Raw genomic sequence first — 9,059 nt, 5'->3', positions numbered from 1 at the left:
GTAGAAGTTTTTATACCCTTCAATATCCTTATAGAACATATTTAGTATTATACACTACCAAGACTACTAATAAAAGTAATGCCATTTTTATAATTACTACTGCCCCTACTACTACTACAAGCATTCAATAATACTACTACAGGAAATAAAAACAACAACAAAAATAACAATTACTAGTACTATAAAAACTACTGCTACACTGGGCAATTGTTTTTAGAGGACTTGAGTTTTGAGGAGGGAAGAGATTATCAGTTTTGGGGGGAGTGCGCCATCAGATTTGGGGGGGATGGGCACCCCTGTTCCAGCACAAAATTAAATAATAATGGCGACAACGCATCTCCTTGTTTCAGGCCATTCTCAACGTGAAAGCTCGTGGCCAAAAATTTTCCTACCCGGACTTTACTTTGGGATTCATTTAAACATGCCTTAATTGATCTAATTAGCTTTGTCTGTATTCCAAGTTCTGTAAGAACGTTGTACAATGTTTCTCCCCTAACCGAGTCGTAAGCCTTTCTAAAATCAATAAATAGTTGATGTATTCCCGCTTCTTTTCGAGTATTTGGCGAATGGTAAATACTTGGTCGATAGGTGATCGATTTCGTCTAAATCCACACTGATAATCTCCAATAATTTCATCTGCGTATGGCGTCAATCTTGCTAATAGAATGTTTTAAAGGATTTTATAGGATGTTGACAGAAGAGAGATGCCTCGATAATTATTACAGTCAGTTTTGTCGCCTTTCTTGTGGATTGGAACAATGTTTGATTCTTTTCACTCTTGCGACAATTCTTCCTTGTTGTAGATAAGGAGAATGAGTTTGTGTATCTTGTTCCACAATTTTTCGCCTCCAGCTAAAATTAACTCAGCCGGAATTTCGTCTACACCCGGATATTTGTGTTTCTTTAATTTCTTTATAGCGATTTCTACTTCTATTCGGTTGGGTTCTGGAATATACATTTCTGCGGTGTGTATCTCCCTTTCTCCACGCACATTAGTTTTTGCTGCGTGTTAAGCAGATCGTTAAAGAAATCTTTCCATCTTTTTAAAATGCTATCTGTATCAGTGAGAAATGTTCCATCAGCTTTCTTTAATATAAGCACGGGGTTGATAGCCTTTCTTAAATTCGTTGATCCCTTTATACATGTCCCGAATGTTTTTATTTTTACTATTATCTTCAAGTTCCTAAATTTTAGCTTTCAAAAAATCGCGTTTCTTTGTTCCAAAAGTTTGGGAAGTTTTCCCCCTGATGTCTACGAAATTTTGTGCGGTTATTTCATTCGGATTTTGTAGCCAACGTAATTTTGCTTGTTTTCTCTTTTCTGCTCGTTCGAACCATGGTTTGTTGCTACGTATTTCCGCGTGTCCCAATTTTTCTTTTGAGAGAGGATGCTTCGTAAGCAAAGAAAAGAATTCAATTGCTGGAATATTTTTCTCCATAATCTTAAAGTTACATCTGTTAACTAAAGAGTATATGGCATGCGTTAGATTTCTGTAACGATTCCTTTAATGTTATGGAGATCAAGGGGGCCGATCCTGGGAGAGGGGACGCCCCCCCAAATGCTCACTTGGACCCCCCAGTATTTTTACGAATATGTATTTTTATATGTTTCTCTTGTTATATGTATTGTTTTATGCATTTTTTATTAATGCCCTCCCCCCCCAAAGTTACAGAGAAATCGGCGTCCTTGATTGAGATTATCATCATTTAGCTCAAAGAGTATTGTCACGTCATACATAATTGATATTCTTTCTTCATAGTTTTGGGGAAGTCATTATTTATACTATTATAAAACAATTTTAACGTGGATCTTTGTAGATGCCTAATTAGAAACATACCAAGTATAAATATGCATGTATTCAGATTTCAGAATGTGTTCATGGCAGTGATTTGTAATACTGATATGTACTACTACTTCATCTACATCGCCTAATATATAATATACTCTACAACAGTTGATCAGATTCATCTACCGTAATATGAGTTTCATCTCCCTTCTCTAGAATAAGCCGCAAATGTGCACACCTCCCAATGTTGAAGACAACCAATGGCGTATTTAGGACTTTGTTTCAATGGGCTATGCCCAACACAAGGAAGGAAGTGGGCAATTGCCCACCTGAGTTTGAGAATTAAATATATTTTAATTTATGCATAAATTGATGTTATAATGGCAAGAATTGCAAGCCGATAAATCCTATATGATATGATTCAAAAATTTAGGAGTGAATCTAACCCTTTATTGTATTCATACAAGAACAAGGAAGCATCCTCTTGGCCTTGCTAATTTTCCGGGCTAATTATTCATCCGTTTTGATTTTCTTTAATTCAAACATTTCCTTCTTAGTCTAGCTCTGTCCATAAGAGCTGTAGAAAAGTCGGGGATGACAGCAGATCTCTTCAAAACCTGTTAGAGGGTGATCAATTAATTAAAAAAATCGGAGGTAACACTTCCGCAACCGGGGCCTTCACTGTGAAATTCAATATTCAAAATGGCGCCCGCGCGCAAGTACCAAATTATATTTGAACTGAAATATCTTCTCACAGAAACAAGTTAGAAACTTCGTTTTTGTACCAAATTAAAAATAATTGATAGTAGAAGTAAGAAAACTGGATATATTGTTTACATGTTGCCGTCATATTTAAAAATAACGGTTATTTGAGCCAAAAATTAGTTTTTCTTGTTTCTCTTTTTTCATTTCATGACAAATAACTATGAAGTTATTACAAATATGAAAACGTAGTCCAAACTAATTAAAGGAGCATAAACTTGGCTTTCTATCGTTACAAATATCTTTAGTAGATCTTAAAAAATGAGGGAGCTATTTAAATTTAAGTAGCGCAAGGTGTAGCGTTTTTTGGACTGTTTAATAAATTACCGGAAAAACACTTGCTACGCGCAAATCTTTCAAAGCTATTACTTTTCAACAAATTAAAATAGCATATTCATTTTATCGATAAACTAGCAGCGTTCACCCCGCTTCACTGGGGTCACCCCGGAACGCAATAAACTTTGTTACTTAGATAATTTTTACTTTTTCGCTTTCAAGTGATATGATAAAAACCATAGAAGATTGCAGTAAATGTTAACATTATATCGCCTGTCATTTATGTTAACCCGCCGAGTGACACGGTCATGTGGGTTGCATATAAATACGGTTAGATTTAGCTATGATGAGCTAACAAAGGATTTCTACGTTATGGACACTTGAATGGTCAATTATCTCAAGACACTGGTAATTGAAAATTAAAGTGATATGATAAAAACCATCTAGGGTCCAAATCTTAATAACCCCCCAAAAATGAAAGAAATTGGTTCAGCCGTATTAGCGTGATGAGCTAACAAAGGATTTGTACGTTCTCTTTTATATATATAGATTAAAGGTAATAGGTTGCTGTCTCGTAGGAAATGAAATAATAATGTTATTGCATTTGTCAAATATTATTATTAACATGTTTATTTATATAATATGTAGCTAATGTTGCAGATTCTAATGTGGACAGTGGAATAATAAAAATCCATAGTTGGCACCAATATCCTAGACAATGACTATAGAAAAACTGTTTGGCATCTCCCTATCCCGAGACACCTCTTCCTCTGCATCCGCATTAGACGTAAATGCCTGCATCATTTGCCAAAATCGTGACAAATCTTCAGATAAAATAATGTTGTGTTTTCGAGGGAGAGAAGATGTTATAACTGCGGCTGAAATTCGCAAGGATGGTGTTCTGAAAAGACTTAAGGATCTTCACCGAGGTGCAATTTGTGTATCATTGTAATGACGCATTCTATATGTTATATTCAAACAAGAATGTGTTGTTACGGAAGAAAAAGAAAAGAGAACGTAGTGAAACTGAGGAGCAGGATCAACGTTCAATAAAATCTCAATCTGAGCCAATGGCAAAGAAAATGAGAGTAGATATTCCAGTTCGACAATCACCATCTTCAAACAAGAAAGCAAGAAATGTTTTATGTGTAGTATGTGGGAAAGAGAATCACAACGGAACTAAACAAAAGTACAGAATATGTGAATCAAATCGTGCAACTACATTTTTATCCGCAACCATGTTCTTTAAAGATGACATATTTACGGGAACTTGTGACTTGGAGGATGAATTACCTGTTTTTGGTGCAGATCTCTATTATCATAAGGCCTGTCTTGAGCGCTATCTTCTGAAGTTCAATAAATATTCTCAGAAATCAGATAGCACAACTACCGAATCTAAGAAAACTAATAAAAGTGCAGTGCTTAATAAAGTGGTGCCAATTATCGATAAACTATTGGATGAGGGTGTGGATTGATTGTAGGAAATTCGAGACTTCATTAGTGGAAACAGTGAACTGACTTTTAATAACAACGATGTTAAACTTTGGAGAAAAAGTAAGGTTTTAGAAGCCTTCGAAAAGAAATAAACCTATTCTAGGTTTCAACTCATTATTTTGTGTCGAAGAAGTAGCTGACAAACTGAGCTCGATTAACATACTTACGAGTGCAGCCAAAGAAGTACGAACGGCTCTCCTTCACACAGATTTCGGTATTGAAGGAGAATTTGGGGACAGTCAGCAACTTCATAAGTCCTGGCCAACAATTAGAATTCCTCAACCTCTTTTGGATTTCCTAGCAGAAATGCTACAAGTGGTCAAGCTGATCATCATATCTGGGACGCAAGCGAAGATCTACATATCACTGACGAAGACAGTGAAAACGATCTTGAAGAATTTTCCCACCAACAAAATCTAAATTTTCAGAATCTATTGAAGTTAAATCTTTCATATTTTATTCTATAATATATATCGTAGTAGGAAAGCAACCCCGATACATTTGTTGGTGGCACATTCAATTCATGAGAAATGCAAAATCAGACAAGTGATCTCAACTATGAATAAACTAAGTGTGCCAGTTGCCTATAAAGATATGATGCAAGCACGAAGCAACCTTGCACAATATACACTAAAGACCTGTTCCTCCACCTTGTCTTTTTCAAGCCACTTTCAGGGTGATAGTTTCACGGTAGGAGCTATGGACAATTTCGACCTTGAAGAGGCTACTCTGTCAGGAATCCGTGATAGCCACGATACAGTCATGCTGCTTTTCCGGGAAGTGCAAACAAAAGTCCCATCGAAACCGAAATTGTCGAAGTCGGTATTAGCAAGACCTCCAGTCCAAGATCTTCGATACTTGCTTCAATCTCAGCAATTGAAGAAATAAGGAAAGAAGGTACAACCTATATCGATTCAAAACACGCTGACAATTTCTCCCGAACTGTATGATTTGGAAATCGATAATCTGCGTCAGAAGGAGTTTACTCAAGACATAATGCATGCTGCATACGAGCTAGAAACTAAAGAATCCACTCTAACGCGGGGTACTGTGAATGCTATAATAACGGATTCCGATGTTTCCAAAAAACAAGTTGGTTTTCTTCCAGTACTGCCGTATCCAGTAACGGAATATAGTAGTGTATACACAGCAATGAAAAAAACTTCCAGAGCCTACTTATACTCTTAAACAAATCTTCAATGCCTGTAGTATGTGACGAAGGGGTGTGTCGCATTGCTGCCGAAATTCAACTTACGAGCAATGAATTCTCAACATTGTCCTCATGCTAAGATCAGTCCACTTGACCTTCTTGTCTGCACAGGAAAGTACATTTCTGGTGGTGGTTTGGTGGTTTGGAGTCTCGTTTCATAGAAAATTTTTGGATGCAAAGTAACCGAGAGTATTCTAAAGGGAACTATCTATGTTGGGGCAGTGAGAGGTATGTTTATGATTGCAGATGTGTTTGTTCTAAAGGGAAGGCTTTCCTGGAAGAAGAAGCTGAATATTATACGTCTGTCATCCAGCAGTTTGTTGACACTATGACTATTATGAAAGAAAGACAAGCTTAACTTGCTCTTATCAGTCCATGGAGTTGGTCATTAATTCAGATGAAATATCGAAGCTTTGCAGAACTTTCCAGAGAAACTCAGCTCAATCTCAGAGCAGTGCCACTGCCCTAAACAGTTTTTTACATCTTTTATTTCTGCTGAAAAGCCTTATAAGAGCTGACCGAGAAGGATACTGACCGCTGCATCTGTATATTGTACTGCAGTTGCTTCCGGTATTCATAGCATTCAATCGAATCAGTTTCCTGTGGTGCGCATCCCTCTATCTTGAACAAATTACAAATTTGGAGACTCAACACCCGGAAATAAATCCTCAGTTCATAAATGGTCACTTCGTAGTCAGAAGAACGAACAATGTATTTAGCGCAGTTGGTGCTGATATGATACTTGAACAGATTATAAATAGATCTAAGAAATCATAGGAAGGAATTATGGGTCAGACGCGCAGAAAGAATTACATTACGGAGTGGGAACTGTCGTACCACGAAGTTCTTTCGACATGTAAAATCTTCAGTTAGATTCTTGGTATATCACAACACACCATGAATTCCTTGGTAATGTACTTGATGAAGTTCGTAACTCTGTTAACGGAATGGTAGAATTATATGGAGCGCAGGGAAATTCCGTACAAAGTTCACAGTCCTGTGAAGTTGTTGCATTTCATGTCGCATGAAGTTGTACCAGATTCTAATGCGGAAGAAATCCTGAACTACCTGGTACGTAGCCATGAAGCTTACGTGGCATTTCGAAACGAGCGATTTTTGTACAAAAAACTCCGTTATCGAAGATCATTCACAGACGAAAACTTCTACTGATTCATCAAGCAAATAAAGTAGTCTACTTTGCAAAAGTTGTTGGGACCGTCTGAGTACGTTTTCAAAGTTGGGACCTTCTGAGTACAACCTTCATCAATGAATATAGCAATTATTGCTGATGTTATGAACCAACTTCGTTACACTCGAGTGAAAGGTTTAGCTGATTTGCTGATCTGTTTGATGTATTCTTCAGGAGCTGCAGCAAGTTTAAACACGCATCCGCAGGGATTTTATGTGACTATTTATTAAACAGTCCAAAAAACGCTACACCCTGCGCCACTTAAATTTAAATAGCTCCCTCATTTTTTAAGATATATTAAAGATATTGGTAACGATAGAAGCCTAAGATTATGCTCCTTTTATTAGTTTGAACTGCGTTTTCATATGTTTAATAACTTTATAGTTATTTGTCATGAAATGAGAAAAGAGAAACGAGAAAAACTATTTTTTGGCTCAAATAACCGTTATTTTTAAATATGACGGCAACATGTAAACAATATATCCAGTTTTCTTACTTCTACTATCAATTATCTTTAATTTGGTACAAGAACGAAGTTTCTAGCTTGTTTCTGTGAGAAGATATTTCAGTTCAAATATAATTTGGTACTTGCGCGCGGGCGCCATTTTGAACATTGAATTTCACAATGAGGCCCCGGTTGCGGAAGTGTTACCTTCGATTTTTTTCATTAATTGATCACCCTCTAACAGGTTCTGAAGAGATCTGCTGTCATCCCCGACTTTTCTACAGCTCTTATGGACAGAGCCTGGATTATCTTTTAAAAATAACTAAACGATATAATTTTTCCTTTGTTATAATAACTCAAGTTCTGTCATGTTGATATCCGCGCAAGTTGGTGTGGAATACCAGTTTCGCTTATCAACTCCTCTTAGTTTTGGTGTTACTGATGACGACCGACTTGAATCACAACTGACAATGGTCGATAAAGTATGATCGACGAAATGAAAGAAAGTAACGTCAAGAAAAAGAAACAGAAAAGTAGAAAGAACGAAAGAAAGAACAAAAGGGCAGTTCTTACATGTAATGAAATTTGACAAATACAGTATTATTTCTGAACAAATAGCATAAGAAAATGGAAAGTCAATGACATTCTTAGAAATAGTTAGAAGGATTATTGCTGTACGTGGAATGCGAAAAACTAACAAATTTATTTCGGGGGGAGCTTGAGCCCGATAGCCTCCTTAATACGCCACTGAAAATAATTTTGTTCCCTGATTCTTCACAGCACTGTTTTTCAACTTCATAAATATTTTGAACATCGCTTATATATAGTGTTCGAAGTGGAAAAAAAGCAGAGGCGGCATGTTTGATTATGATGTTGACTCAACATACCGGCTATATAAATATTGTCTTGATCACTGAAAAACCAGAGACGGTATGTCCTCATTACTGAAAAACCAGAGGCGGTATGACATATCACCGCATACCATCTCACTTCGACCACACATAATATGGGAACGGTCTTACCCGTCCCCCCCTTCCAATGTTGAAGACAGATTTGCGCCGATGCACCCTAACAAAATATCTATTTTTGAAGGTGTATTAAAGCTTGGATCTGCTAGATTGATGTCTGTAGGGATGCCCCATGTCTTGCAATCAATCTTCTCCGTTGGCATCAAGTTAGTTATGTTTGGAAGAACCGAGCACGTAACTTGAATGGTCAAGTCATTTATTGTTGATTTCATCTGAATGTTAACACAAAAGTTTGCTGCTGATGTTGAGTTATTTACTCCTTGAATTGACACGTGATGTTTGATTTTCTTCAAACGATGACCCTGAACAAAATCTTCAGTAATAAAACTTGTTTGCGAAGCAGCATATAAAAGTGCCCGACAATTGACCCAATTTCCGGCACTGTCCTTGACCTTCACAATTGCCGTAGCAAGTAAAGTCTGTGACGAACTCTGTTGCTTGATCGAACAATACGATGCTTGAGGTGTACCGTAACTATTGCTAGGAGATGAAATTCCGGTAGCTGGAGACACCATACCACTGCTGGTACTATTTGAATGCTGAGTATGTACTGACGGTTCGTCACCCTTCGATACAGTTCTGCCTGTATGAAGCAAAGCATTCTGTTTAGCATTGCAGTGTCTACATGTTCCAGACTTGCACTGAGATGAATTATGATCTTCACTACGCAAACAGTTAAAACAAATGTTTTCTTTACGTAAGTATTTATACTTCTAATTAATTGGAGCACCTTTGAATAACCCACAAGTAAACAGAGGGTTTTTTCCAGCTTTACAAAATGTACAATCAGTCTTAACGGTGGCTAAATAAGATTTGAACACAGGTGAATGCTTGTCACTATGTTTTTTAACACTAACAGATAATTTGGT

This window comes from Thermobia domestica, chromosome 8 (genome assembly GCF_964235325.1).
Source record: "Thermobia domestica chromosome 8, izTheDome1.hap1.1, whole genome shotgun sequence".
In the NCBI taxonomy this organism is placed as follows: Eukaryota; Metazoa; Arthropoda; class Insecta; order Zygentoma; family Lepismatidae; genus Thermobia; species Thermobia domestica.
This window is presented reverse-complemented; position numbering follows the sequence as displayed.